This window comes from Triticum dicoccoides, chromosome 6B (genome assembly GCF_002162155.2).
Source record: "Triticum dicoccoides isolate Atlit2015 ecotype Zavitan chromosome 6B, WEW_v2.0, whole genome shotgun sequence".
In the NCBI taxonomy this organism is placed as follows: Eukaryota; Viridiplantae; Streptophyta; class Magnoliopsida; order Poales; family Poaceae; genus Triticum; species Triticum dicoccoides.
In genome coordinates, this window is record NC_041391.1 from 55,330,129 (window position 1) to 55,345,947 (window position 15,819).

Genomic DNA, 15,819 nt, shown 5'->3' on the forward strand with positions numbered 1-15,819 from the left:
GCGGAGATCATCATCGGGCACATCGTCTGGTTCCTCTTGATCTTCAACAGCTTCCCCTGTTGCACCATCACCATATTCGAGGGGCACATAATTCTCATCGTCCTCTTCTTCTTTGTTGTCTTCCATCATAACCCCTATTTCTCCGTGCTTGGTCCAAACATTATAGTGTGGCATGAAACCCTTATAAAGCAGGTGGGTGTGAATGATTTTTGAGTCAGAGTAAGACTTCGTATTCCCACATATAGGGCATGGACAACACATAAAACTATTCTGCTTGTTTGCCTCAGCCACTTCGAGAAAATTATGGACGCCCTTAATGTACTCGGAGGTGTGTTTGTCACCATACATCCATTGCCGGTTCATCTGCATGCATTATATATAATTAAGTGTGTCAAAAACCATTACAGAACATCATGAATAGATAATTAAGTGAACAAATTAGTAGAAGTTCATCATCACATTAAAACCAAAGTACATACATAGTTGTCATCTAACAACATATAGCTCTCCAGAGCATCAAATTAATTAAACCATACATTGAAACTATGTAAAACATTTCAATCCGAAAACAAATGTGATCATAATCGCAACCAAGGTAACAATTGATCCAACGGCATAATGATACCAAGCGTCAGTATGAATGGCATATTTTCTAATCTTTATAATCTTCAAGCGCATTGCATCCATCTTGATCTTGTGATCATCAACGACATCCGCAACATGCAACTCCAATATCATCTTCTCCTCCTCAATTTTTTTATTTTTTCCTTCAAGAAATTGTTTTCTTCTTCAACTAAATTTAACCTCTCGACAATAGGGTCGGTTGGAATTTTTGGTTCACATACCTCCTAGATAAATAAAATCTATGTCACGTTGGTCGGCATAATTGTCATAAACAATAAATGAACCAAATAGTTATAAAGATAATATATACCACATCTTAATCATAGACAGGACGAGGGCCGACGGGGGCAGATACCAAAACCATCACACTAAATACTAACAAGCAATAATAAAAGTAAGAAAATTATACAAGTATCTATATAAACATACAAGTAAGAATTTTTTTTCCTTTCGGAAAGAAGATAAGAACAAGAGGCTCACCATGGTGGTGCCGGAGACGAGATCGGCGCGGGCAATCGACGGCGTTGAAGACGGGGACGGGACGGGATGGACCGCTAAACCTAGACAAATATTGAGGAAAATGGAGCTTGGTGGTCGAGCTTGGAGAGCAGAAAGCTTAAGTAGTGTGGCTTGGGCATTCCATCGAACACCTCATGTGCATAGGAGGTGAACTAGAGCACCACAAAGCTCTCCAACGGCCGGCCAGAAAAATAGAGCAGTGGAGTTCTCTACTCGCGGCGAGGGGTATATATAGGCAACTCATTGGTCCCGGTTCATGGCATGAACCGGGACTAAAGGGCAGCCTTTGGTCCCGGTTCAAGCCGCCAACCAGGACAATGATGGTGGGCCAGGAGTGAGGCCCATTGGTCCCGGTTCGTCACACCAACCAGGACCAAAGGGGCCACACGAACCGGGACCAATGCCCCCACGAGGCCCGGCAGGCCCCTGGCCTCACGAACCGGGACCAATGGGCCCATGGGTCCTAGTTCGTGACTGAACCGGGACTAATGGGCTTATCTAGCCTGAATGTATGCCCTGTTTTCAACTAGTGATTCTTTTTATGATCTTGAAAATCTATTTAAGCCTGATGATGAATATGAGATTGATAATAGTGTTTGCAATATTAATCCCACATATTTGGAGAATGTTCAATCTTATGAAATTTTTGAGAAAGGTGGGTTTGGAGACGTCATGACTTTAGTTAATGTTAATCCCACTATTTTGGAAGAGTGTCAACATTGCATGCATGTGGATCGTGTTGAAAATATTTTATGTGATAGCTATTTTGTTGAATTTGCTCATGAGCCCACATGTAATTATTATGAGGGAGGAAAATATGGTTGTAGAAATTTTCATGTTACTAAATCACCTCTCATTATGTTGAGATTGCTATTGTTTCTTTCCGCTTCCTTGCATATGCTAGTTTTTGCTTGCTATGATAATTTGTTTGCCTATAAGATGCCTATGCATAGGAAGTATGTTAGACTTAGATGTGTTTGTCACGTGTTCTATTATGCTCTCTTTATGCTTCAATTCTTATCTTTCATGTGAGCATCATCGAAATCTCAATGCCTAGCTAGGGGCGTTAAACGATAGCGCTTGTTGGGAGGCAACCCAATTTTATTTTTGTTTTTTGCTTTTTACTCCTTTTTTGTAATAAATAATTCATCTAGCCTATGGTTAGATGTGGTATTATATTTGAATTAGCGTTTGTGCCAAGTAGAACCTTTGGGAAGACTTGGGTGAAGTCTTTGCAATCTTGCGGTAAAAAACAGAAACTTTTGCCCTCACGAGAATAGCTGTAATTTTTTAATGGAGAGTGATCTTAGGTTGATTATTTTTGCAGATGATTAATAGACAAATTCCGCACGTCCACCAATTTATTTCGGAATTTTTAGAGTTACAGAAGTATTCGAAAGTTACATATTGCTACATACTGTTCTGTTTTTGACAGATTCTGTTTTTCGTGTGTTGTTTGCTTATTTTGATGAATCTATGAGTAGTATCGGGGGGTATGAACCGTACAGAAGTTGGAATACAGTAGGTTTAACACCAATATAAATAAATAATGAGTACATTACAGTACCTTAAAGTGGTGGTTGATTTTCTTATACTAACGAGCTCATGAGATTTTCTATTGAGTTTTGTGCTGTGAAGTTTTCAAGTTTCTGGGTAAAGATTTGATTGATTTTGGAATAAGGAGTGGCAAGAGCCTAAGCTTGGGGATGCCCAAGGCACCCCATGGTAATTCAAGGACAACCAAAAGTCTAAGCTTGGGGATGCCCCGAAAGGCATCCCCTCTTCCATCGTCATCTATCGGTAACTTTAATTGAGGCTATATTTTTATTCACCACATGATATGTGTTTTGCTTGGAGCGTATTTTATGATTTGAGTCTTTGCTTTTTAGTTTACCACAATCATCGTTGCTGTAAACACCTCTTGGGAGAGACACGCATGAATCATAATTTATTAGAATACTCTATGTGCTTCACTTATATCTTTTGAGCTAGACAATATTGCTCTAGTGCTTCACTTATATCTTTTTAGAGAACGGTGGTGGTTTTATTTTATATAAATTAGTGATCTCTCATGCTTCAAATATATTATTTTGAGTGTCTTGTAGAACAGCATGGTAATTTGCTTTGGTTATAAAATTAGTCCTAATATGATGGGCATCCAAGATGGGTATAATAAAAACTTTCATATAAAGTGCATTGAATACTATGAGAAGTTTGATTCTTTATGATTGTTTTGAGATATGGAGATGGTGATATTAGAGTCATGCTAGTTGAGTAGTTGTGAATTTTAAGAATACTTGTGTTAAAGTTTGTGATTCCTATAGCATGCACGTATGGTGAACCGTTATGTGATGAAGTTGGAGCATGATTTATTTATTGATTGTCTTCCTTATGAGTGGCGGTCGGGGACGAGCGATGGTATTTTCCTACCAATCTATCCCCCTAGGAGCATGAGCGTAGTACTTCGTTTCAATAACTAATAAATTTTTGCAATAAGTATGTGAGTTATTTATGACTAATGTTGAGTCCATGGATTATACGCACTCTCACCCTTCTACCATTGCTAGCCTCTCTAGTACCGCGCAACATTCACCGGTACCATACACCCACCATATACCTTCCTCAAAACAGCCACCATACCTACCTATTATGGCATTTCCATAGCCATTCCGAGATATATTGCCATGCAACTTTCCACCGTTCCGTTTATTATGACATGCTCCATCATATTGCCTAGCATGATCATGTAGTTGACATCGTATTTGTGGCAAAGCCACCGTTCATAATTTTTTTCATACGTGTCACTCTTGAATCATTGCACATCCTGGTACACCGCCGTAGGCATTCACATAGAGTCATATTTTGTTCTAAGTATCGAGTTGTAATTATTGAGTTGTAAGTAAATAAAAGTGTGATGACCTTCATTATTAGAGCATTGTCCCAGTGAGGAAAGGATGATGGAGACTATGATTCCCCCACAAGTCGGGATGAGACTCTGGACTAAATAAAAAAAAGGCCATAAAGAAAAGAGAAAGGCCCAAATAAAAAAATGAAAGAAAAAGAGAGATGGGACAATGCTAATATCCTTTTACCACACTTGTGCTTCAAAGTAGCACCATGATCCTCATGATAGAGAGTCTCCTATATTGTCACTTTCATATACTAGTGGGAATTTTTCATTATAGAACTTGGCTTGTATATTCCAATGATGGGCTTCTTCAGTGCCCTAGGTCTTCGTGAGCAAGCAAGTTGTATGCACATCCACTTAGTTTTCTTGTTGAGGTTTCATAAACTTATAGCTCTAGTGCACCCGTTGCATGGCAATCCCTACTCAATCACATTGATATCAATTGATGGACATCTCTATAGCCCGTTGATACGCCTAGTTGATGTGAGATTGTCTTCTCCTTTTGGTCTTCTCCACAACCACCATTCTATTCCACCTATGGTGCTATGTCCATGGCTCACGCTCATGTATTGCGTGAAGATTGAAAAAGTTTGAGAACATCAAAAGTATGAAACAATTGCTTGGCTTGTCATCGGGGCTGTGCATGATTAAATACTTTGTGTGATGAAGATAGAGCATAACCGGACTATATAATTTTGTAGGGATAGCTTTCTTTGGCCATGTTATTTTGAGAAGACATGATTGCTTTGTTAGTATGCTTGAAGTATTATTATTTTTATGCCAATGTTAAACTTTCGTCTAGAATCTTTCAGATCTGAATATTCAAGCCACAATAAACAAGATTACATTGATAAATATGCTAGGTAGCATTCCACATCAAAAATTCTGTTTTTATCATTTACCTACTCGAGGAAAAGCAAGAATTAAGCTTGGGGATGCTTGATACGTCTCCAAGGTATCTATAATTTTTGATTGTTCCATGCTATTATATTATCTGTTTTGGATGTTTAATGGGCTTTAATATGCTCTTTTATATAATTTTTGGGACTAACCTATTAACCGGAGGCCCAGTGCCAGTTTCTGTTTTTTTTGTGTGCCTATTTTAGTGTTTTACGGAAAATGAATACCAAACGGAGTCCAAAACAGAATGAAACCTTCGCGAGGATCTTTCTTGCACCGAAAGCAATCTAGAAGACTTGGAGTTGAAGTCTAGGATTCTACGAGGAGGCCGCAAAGCAGGAGGGCGCGGCCAGGGGGTAGGCGTTCCCCCCACCCTTGTGGGCCCCTCGTAGCTCCACCGACATACTTCTTTCGCCTATATATACTCTTATACCCTAGAAACATCAGGGGGAGCCACGAAACCACTTTTCAACCGTCGCAACCTTCTGTACCCGTGAGATCCCATCTTGGGGCCTTTTCCGGCGTCCTGTCGGAGGGGGAATCGATCACGGAAGGCTTCTACATCAACACCATAACCTCTCCGATGAAGCGTGAGTAGTTTACCACAGACCTTCGGGTCCATAGTTATTAGCTAGATGCCTTTTTCTCTCTTTGATTCTCAATACAAAGTTCTCCTCGATGTTCTTGGAGATCTATTCGATGTAATATTCTTTTGCGGTGTGTTTGCCGAGATCCGATGAATTGTGGATTTATGAACAAGATTATCTATGAATATTATTTGGTTCTTCTCTGAATTCTTATATGCATGATTTGATATCTTTGCAAGTCTCTTCGAATTATCAGTTTAGTTTGGCCTACTAGATTGATCTTTCCTGCAATAGGAGAAGTGCTTACCTTTGGGTTCAATCTGGCGGTGTCCTTTCCCATCGACGGTAGGGCAACAAGGCATGTATTGTATTGTTGCCATCGAGGATAAAAAGATGGGGTTTATATCATATTGCTTGAGTTTATCCCTCTACATCATGTCATCTTGCTTAATGCGTTGCTCCGTTCTTATGAACTTAATACTCTATATGCATGCTGGATAGCGGTTGATATGTGGAGTAATAGTAGTAGATGCAGAATCATTTCGGTCTACTTGACACGGACGTGATGCCTATGTTCATGATCATTGCCTTAGATGTCTTCATAATTATGCGCTATTCTATCAATCGCTCGACAGTAATTTTTTCACCCACCGTAATACATGCTATCTTGAGAGAAGCCACTAGTGAAACCTATGGCCCCCGGGTCTCTTTTCTATTATATTACATCTCTTTTCTTTACATCGCATCTCGTTTACTATTTTGCAATCTTTACTTTCCAATCTATACAATAAAAATACCAAAAATATTTAGTTTATTATCTCTATTAGATCTCACTTTTGCGAGTGACCGTGAAGGGATTGACAACCCCTTTATCGCGTTGGTTGCAAGGTTCTTGATTGTTTGTGCAGGTACTAGGTGACTTGTGTGTCGTCTCCTACTGGATTGATACCTTGGTTCTTAAAACTTAGGGAAATACTTACGCTACTTTGCTGCATCACCCTTTCCTCTTCAAGGGAAAACCAACGCATGCTCAAGAGGTAGCAGTGAGCCATGGACATAGCACTATAGGTGGAATAGAATATGGTGGTTGTGGAGAAGACAAAAAAGGGAGATAGTCTCACATCAACTAGGCATATCACCAGGCTATGGAGTTGCCCATCAATAGATATCAATGTGAGTGAGTAGGGATTGCCATGCAAGTGATGCACTAGAGCTATAAGTTTATGAAATCTCAAAAAAAAAAACTAAGTGGGTGTGCATCCAACTTACTTGCTCATGAAGACCTAGGGCAATTTGAGGAAGCCCATCGTTGGAATATAAAAGCCAAGTTCTATAATAAAAAATTCCCAGTAGTATATGAAAGTGACAAAATAGGGGACTTTCTATCATGAATACCATGGTGATACTTTGAAGCACAAGTGTGGAAAAAGGATAGTAACCCCCTTCTCTCTTTTTCTCTTATTTTCCCCTTTTTTCTATTTTTTCTCTTTTTTCTTTTTGTTTGTATTCTTCACATGGGACAATGCTCTAATAATGATGATCATCACACTTCTATTTACTAACCACTCAAAAATTACAACTAGATACTTAGAACAAAAATATGACTCTATATGAATGCGTCCGGCGGTGTACCGGGATGTGCAATGAATCAAGAGTGACATGTATGAAAGAATTATGAAAGGTGTCTTTGCCACAAATACGATGTCAACTACATGATCATGCAAAGCAATATGACAATAATGAAGCGTGTCATAATAAATGGAATGGTGGAAAGTTGCATGGCAATATATCTCGGAATGGCTATGGAAATGCCATAATAGGTAGGTATGGTGGATATTTTGAGGAAGGTATATGGTGGGTGTATGGTACCGACGAAAGTTGCGCGGCACAAGAGAGGCTAGCAATGGTTGAAGGGTGAGAGTGCGTATAATCCATGGACTCAACATTAGTCATAAAGAACTCACATACTAATTGCAAAAATCTATTAGTCATTTAAAAAAAAGTACTACGCGCATGCTCCTAGGGGGGTAGATTGGTAGGAAAAGACCATCGCTCGTCCCCGACCGCCACTCATAAGGAAGACAATCAATAAATAAATTATGCTCTGACTTCATCACAAAGCGGTTCACCATACATGCATGCTACGGGAATCACAAACTTCAACACAAGTATTCCTCAAATTCATAATTATTCCACTAGCATGACTCTAATATCACCATCCTCATGTCTCAAAACAATTATCAAGCATCAAATTGATCATAGCATCCAATTCACTTTCTATGATAGTTTTTGTTATACCCAACTTGGATGCCCATCATTCTAGGACCAATTTTATAACCATAGGAAATACCATGCTGTTCTAAAAGACTCTCGAAATAATATAAGTGAAGCATGAGATATCAAAATTTTCTACAAAATAAAACCACCGCTGTGCTCTAAAAAGTATAAGTGAAGCACTAGAGCAAAACTATCTAGCTCAAAAGATATAAGTGAAGCGCATAGAGTATTATAATAAATTCCAATTCATGTGTGTCTCTCCCAAAAGGTGTGTACATCAAGGATGATTGTGGTAAACTAAAAATCAAAGCCTAATATCATACAAGGCGCTCCAAGCAAAACACATATCATGTGATGAATAAAAATATAGCTCCAAGTAAAGTTACCAATAAACGAAGAAGAAAGAGGGGATGCCTTCCGGGGCATCCCCAAGCTTATGGCTTTGGTTGTCCTTGGATATCTTGGGGTGCCATGGGCATCCCCAAGCTTAGGATCTTCCCACTCCTTATTCCGTTGTCCATCAAATCTTTACCCAAAACTTGAAAACTTCACAACACAAAGCTTAACAAGAAATGTCATGAGCTCCGTTAGTGCAAGAAAGAAAAACCACCACATAAGGTACTGTAATGAACTCATTATTTAATTATATTGGTGTTAAACCTACTGTATTCCAACTTCCCTATGGTTCATACCCCCCGCTACTAGCCATAGATGCATCAAAATAAGCAAACAACACATGAAAAACAGAATCTGTCAAAAACAGAACAGTCTGTAGCAATCTGTAACTTTCGAATACTTCTGGAACTCCAAAAAATCTAAAATAAATTGGCGGACGATAAATTTATCTATTAGTCATCTGCAAAAAGAATCAACTAAAAAGCACTCTCCAGCAAAACATGGCAGCTAATCTCGTGAGCGCTAAAGTTTCTGTTTTTTACAGCAAGATCATATAAACTTCACCCAAGTCTTCCCAAAGGTTCTACTTGGAACAAACACTAATTAAAACATAAAACCACATCTAAATAGAAGCCAGATGAATTATTTATTACTAAACAGAAGCAAAAAGTAAGAAACAAAAATAAAATCGGGTTGCCTCCCAACAAGCGCTATCATTTAACGCCCCTAGCTAGGCATAAAAGCGAGAATAGATCTAAGTAGTGCCATCTTTGGCATTCAATTCTTCAATAGAGCACTTACAATCCTTAGGACTTTCTTTCTTTTTAGCAATGATTAAACTCCTAGGCAAGAAATCAAGAAGTTCGTTTGTAGCAAAAGGTTCCTTACTGATAGCGAGAAAATTGGGATGAACACTTATTGATTTGAGATCGACACTTTCCTTACTAGAAGATTCACCCTTATTTTTAGGAACATAAATAACCTTGGCAATTTTTGTAGGAGGAGTTGGGGTATTTTTCAAAGATGAAAATCCAGACCCTAAGTTGGTGATAATGTCCTCCAATTTACCAATTCTTATAGAATCTAGATCTATTCTTTCATTAACTATAGTTTCTTTTTCTTTAAAAAAATTCAAAGTAACTCAAACCCTAGATCCATATTGGGTAATTTGATTGTGGATCTTTTTATCCAAATTTTTAATTAACTCAACAGTGGCAACTTTATTTCAATAATTTCAAGCCTTTGCATCACATGTTCCAAAGTTAAAATAGTTTCCTTAACCAAAAGAGGGGGTGGACCAAACAAATCTAACATGGCCTTATAAGCATCAAAAGTATGGATACCCAAGAAATTCCCTCCGGTAATGGTATCAAGAATATATCTATTCCAATGAGTAATGCCTACATAAAAATTGCGAAGATGAACGGAAGTAGATTGCTTCCTAGCAGATCTATTTTGAGCATTGCAAATTCTATGACAAGCACCTTTTAGATTTTCTCCCTCCCTTTGTTTAAAATTAAGAACTTCATGATCGGGAGTACTAACAATGATAGGAGGACTAGCCATGAGAATGAAGATAAACTGGCACACAAGCACACAAGAGGCAAGCGAAAGAAAGAGAGGTGAACGGAAAAGAGAGGGCGAATAAAACGGCAAGGGTGAAGTGGGGGAGAGGAAAATGAGAGGCAAATGGCAAATAATGTAATGCGAGGGAGATGAGTTCGTGATGGATACTTGGTATGTCTTGACTTGTGAGAAGACCTCCCCGGCAATGGTACCAGAAATCCTTCTTGCTACCTCTTGAGCATGCGTTGGTTTTTTCTTTGAAGAGGAAAGGTTTATGCAGCAAAGTAGCGTAAGTATTTCCCTTAGTTTTTGAGAACCAAGGTATCAATCCAGTAGGAGGCTCCTCAAAAGTCCCACGCACCTACACAAACAAACAAGAACCTCGCAACCAATGCGATAAAGGGGTTGTCAATCCCTTCATGGTAACTTGCGAAAGTGAGATCTGATAGAGATAATATGATAAGATAAATATTTTTGGTATTTTTATGATATAGACTGGAAAATAAAACATGCAAATAAAAGTAGATGGAAAACTTATATGATAAAAGATAGACCCGGGGGCCATAGGTTTCACTAGTGGCTTCTCTCAAGATAGCATAAGTATTACAGTGGGTGAAAAAATTACTGTCGAGCAATTGATAGAAAAGCGCATAGTTATGAGATTATCTAGGCATGATCATGTATATAGGCATCACGTACGTGACAAGTAGACCGACTCCTGCCTACATCTGCTACTATTACTCCACACATCGACCGACTCCTGCCTGCATATAGAGTATTAAGTTTATGAAGAACAGAGTAACACATTAAGAAAGATGAAATGATGTAGAGGGATAAACTCATGCAATATGACATAAACCCTATCATTTTATCCTCGATGTCAACAATACAATACGTGCCTTGCTGTCACTGGGAAAGACACCGCAAGATTGAACCCAAAGCTAAGCACTTCTCCCATTGCAAGAAAGATCAATCTAGTAGACCAAACCAAACTGATAATTTGAAGAGACTTGCAAAGATAACCAATCATACATAAAAGAATACATAAGAGATTCAAATATTTCTCATAGATAAACTTGATTATAAACCCACAATTCATCGAATCTCGACAAACACACTGCAAAAAGAGTTGCATCGAATAGATCTCCAAGAAGATCGAGGAGAACTTTGTATTGAGATTCAAAGAGAGAGAAGAAGCCATCTAGCTAATAACTATGGACCTGAAGGTCTGTGGTAAACTACTCACAACTCATCGGAGAGGCCTTGGAGATGATGTAGTGGCCCTCCATGGTCGATTCCCCCTCCGGTGGAGAGCCGGCGAAGGCTTCAAGATGGGATCTCGCGGATACAGAAAGTTGCGGCGGTGGAAATAGTTTTTCATGGTGCTCCTGGATGTTTTCGGGGTACGTGCATATATATAGGAGGAAGAAGTAGGTCGGTTGACGCTCGAGTGGCCCACGAGGGTGGGGGCGCGCCGGGCACCCTCGTAGCCGACTCGTTTGTTGCTTGACGTCCACTCCAAGTCCCCTGAATTGCGTTTGTTCCAAAAATATCGCTCCTGAAGGTTTCATTCCGTTTGGACTCCGTTTGATATTCATTTTCTTCGAAACACTGAAATAGGCAAAAAAACAGCAATTCGGGCCGGGCCTCCAGTTAGTAGGTTAGTACCAAAAATGATATAAAAGTGTAAAGTAAAGGCCATAAACATCCAAAACGGGTAATATAATAGCATGGAACAATAAAAAATTATAGATACGTTGGAGACGTATCACCGGGCATGTGCTTCGGTCAATGCACCAACACGGTCGGAGGGCACCTATGCCGGTGCCCGCGTGGCACCCAAGGCGACCCGCACATAAGAAATGGTTGCATCAGATCTTCCGTAGGTGAGCAAAAACAAATAAAATTAGGAAAAACTAACGCTCACACGTGTGACATCTTGCACATCGCCCACACGCCTCCTTTTGCACTTATTTTGCCACGTGTGAACAGATGACATCAGCAGGGATCTTTTTGGTTTTCGGCTTAATTTTTTTATTTTCTTAATAAAAAAATCGAATTAAAAATCTGTTTTCACCATTAAATTCGTCTCGATGAGATCTTCAAAATTAGACAACATGTTGATATGTTTCGATGAAATTTTTTGCCCAAAAGTTGGCATGATGTTTACACTGTAGTTGTCATAGTGCTTAAACTAAAGTTGCCAGATGGTAATTTCGGTTTGTAGACCATGGCAATTTTAGTATTTTGATGATGGCAACTCCAGTACTTTGACCATGAAAATTATTTTTTGTATGAACCATGGCAATTTTAAATGCATGTATCATGGCAATTTTAGTTTATGGTTCATGACAAGTCTAGTGCAATAGACATGGCAACTTTTAACCCAAAAGAAATTCGTCGAAATATATTGATATGAGATCTATTTTCGAAGATCTCGTCGCGAGGGATTTAGTGGTAAAAATGGATCTTCAATCGGATTTTTCATATAAGAGATAAAACATTATAAAAACTGAAAATCCAAAAAAAATTCCCACATGCATGCATGCGGTGACGTGGCGTAGTCTTTGTGTTATAGGGCATGTGGGCTGGTTTCGCCCCCACCACACATGTGGGCGTTAACGTTGGCCTAAAATTATGAGTCAGAGATTGCATGGGTCATCATGCTCTGCTTTGTATCTAGAGATTCTTCCTTAACAACAAAGACGCATTATTTGTGCTCATTCTACAGGTTTAAGTGTCGGCATTGGAGTTGGCAGTGGAGCAGCCCTTCTAACCATGGTACTTGATGCTATTTTGATGACCCGAAAGATGAAGCAATGGAGGGAAAAAATGCTCAAAAAGAAATTCTTCAAGCAAAATCAAGGGCATCTGCTGCAACAATTGGTGTCTCAGAAGGTGGACATAGCCGAGAGGATGATCATCCCTTGGTGGAGCTACAAAAGGCAACAAACAATTTCGACAAAGCTCGCGAGATCGGTGGAGGAGGGCACGACACGGTCTACAAAGGGATCATGTCAGACCTGCATGTCGTGGCGATCAAGAAGTCCAAGGTCGCGATCCAGAGGGAGATCGATGAGTTCATAAATGAGGTAACCATCCTCTCGCAGATCAACCATCGAAACATGGTGAAGCTCTTTGGGTGTTGCCTTGAGACGGAGGTGCCTTTGCTGGTGTACGAGTTCATCTCCAATGGGACCCTTTACCATCATCTTCATGTCCATGAACCCACGCCATCCCTGACATGGGAAGATCGGCTAAGGATCGCAACCGAAACTGCGAGAGCTTTGGCCTACCTTCACTCGGCCGTGTCGTTCCCTGTAGTCCACAGGGATATCAAGTCCCAAAACATTCTGTTAGATGGCACTCTCATAGCAAAGGTGTCAGGCTTTGGAGCTTCGAGGTGCGTTCCGGTCGATCAAACAGAGACCGCAACCACTATCCAAGGGACATTTGGGTACCTAGACCCCTTGTACTTCTACTCAGGACAGCTCACCGAGAAGAGCGACATTTACAGCTTCGGTGTCCTTCTCATGGAGCTTTTGACAAGGAATAAACCATGCTCATATCAGTCATCCGAGGAGGAAACCCTTGTCGCATATTTCACCACTTCGCTAGCAGCAAGCAAGCTGGTTCGCGTGCTAGATCCTCAGGTCGTTGAAGAAGGCGGCAAGGAGGTTGAAGAGGTGGCTGTGCTGGCGGTGGCATGCGTGAGGATTGAAGGAGACCACCGGCCAACCATGAGGCAACTGGAGTTGACACTTGAGAGCCTTGGGGCCTCACATGATAGCTTTGTGATGCATGCCATGGATGTCCTGAAGTATCCAGTGATTGAGGGTACAAACATGGAAGAAACAAGCCGGCAGTATAGCTTGGAAGCAGAGTACTTGTTGTCATCAAGGTACCCTCGGTAGTGAATAAAATTCTTGTGTGATCAGTTTAACTTGAAAACTGATGACTCCATAATGGTATATAAACTGTTTTACGTTTTTCATCCTAAAAGAAACAACGAGAATTGATATATAAGTCCATACCTTGTGGTCTTGTGGAATTGCATAGTTTGGAACTTTGCATGTCTGCCTTAATCTCATTTGTTTTCTCACTGCTCTGACAAAAAAGAGAACTTGCATTAGTGCAACAGACATACAAGCTCTGAAGAATATTGCATTTTCATTGAAAATGCACTTGACAGGGGTTCAGAACAAAAGAGGTTCAGAACAATGAATTCTGGAGTGGTGCACGCATAAAGAAAAAAGAGGTTCAGAACATTTTGATTAAAGCATCAAATGAATTCTGGAGTGATGCACGCATAAAGAAAAAAGAGGTTCGGAACGAAAACTCCAAAATAAAAATAACTTGGCTTGATAGGCAACACAACATAAAGAAGAAAAGACCATCTGCATCTCCAGGAAGAAAAGAAAAAAGTAGGCTCCTTCTTGGCTAGCAGAAAGAAAAAGAGAACACGCCAACACATAATTATTCAGCAAGAAGAAAAAAGGATTTGAACCAAATGAAGTAGGCTCTCAAGGATACGAATTCATGACAAGTTTGACCGATCTTTTGACATGTCCTAGTGTTTAAGTCTTGAAGATATAGATGAGGGCACATTCTCACCATGATTAAATGATTTACTTCTATTTTGTGTGCCACTGTTCTAGATATTCTGTGTGCCACTGTATTTTCAGAAATAATACACTGAATATTTTCAGAAATAATACACTAAGATTCAGTCCTAGATATATTTTGTGTGCCAGTAACGAATGTCCCCAGTCAAAATTATGAATTTTTTAGGTTCATTTGTATTTTGGATAACTCATAACTCAAGTTAAGATCCAAATCATGCCGAGATGTTAGGATTTAATTTGTCAAACTGGACGGAGCAAGGGGGCTGTGATTCAATTTGGTTCCAAACTGAAGAGAGCAAGGGAATTTAATTTGGTTTCAAACTGAAAAGAGAAGAGAACGCTTAACAGCGAAGCAGCTTCAGGGTTGGTTCGTTGGACAGTCAGCAGATGGTAGAAAAAAAGAAAGATATCGGGCAAAAATCTACTCCCTCCGTTCGAAATTACTTGTCTCGGAAATGGATGTATCTAGAACTAAAATACGTCTATATACATCCATTTCTGCGACAAGTAATTCTACAGTCCTCCGCTCTACCAACTGGGCTAAGGTCGGCTTGTGTTTGCAATTTAATACTTCCGCTTCATATAGAAAAGAAGCCGCGACAAGGATTCTGATTAGTACATCAGATGCACCATTTGCTAACCAACAGTATCTTTTTTTTGCTAGTCAATAGCGCTTCAGGAAAACAAATAGGGATGTGATTCAAATCATCCGACTGATTTGTTGTCTCCCGTCCACTGCTTCGCTCATGCGACGCGTGCCTCACGTGAGTTGGTGTCCCTCCGTGGTGCAAGGTCGGCTGCCGCGCGCCCTCGCTGCTACAAGCAGAGCATGGCTATTTGTAAGCCATAGTGATGCCCGACGACGTTCGCAACTTGGGGTCGTGGACGAGCCGCCACCGACCATCACCGTCTGCCTCCTTGTTGCAATTGCAACGGCGGAATTGCAAATGGTGATGGTGTTGCTGCGACATGCGTCGGGAATGGCGGCAGCGTCGTCTTCTGAAACATCATCTTCATTTCAAAATTTGTTGCAACGTCACATATGTTCCAACAATGTGAAGACTAATTTTTTTTATAAAAAGACTTCTATTGTAAAAAAATTTCTGCAACAAGATCTCTCTTGCAAAGATTTCTGCAACAGCAGCTCTGTTGCACTAAGGGAGGATGCTGCTTGGCCGCATGATGAAGCCATATCCGACAACTTGCGACTCGACAAATCTTTTAAAAAGATCAGTCGACCGACGCATAGCACGCCCCTTGTTACCTCAAATAGATACATGTTCTCATCCTTGTGCAAGATTACAAAACTTGAGGAAACATTGGAGTGTGATACAGCAAATAACACAATCCATGCCTCATATATTATCTAGTACACAAATTCGAGCAATCTGAAAAAAGTACACATATTCAAGTGTAT

The 15,819-nt window shown here is 40.0% G+C and overlaps 1 pseudogene; it reads left to right on the forward strand.

Moving 5' to 3' along the window:
- Positions 1-6,683: 6,683 nt before the first annotated feature.
- Positions 6,684-13,781, forward strand: LOC119320717 (annotated as a pseudogene).
- The last annotated feature ends 2,038 nt before the right edge of the window (positions 13,782-15,819 follow it).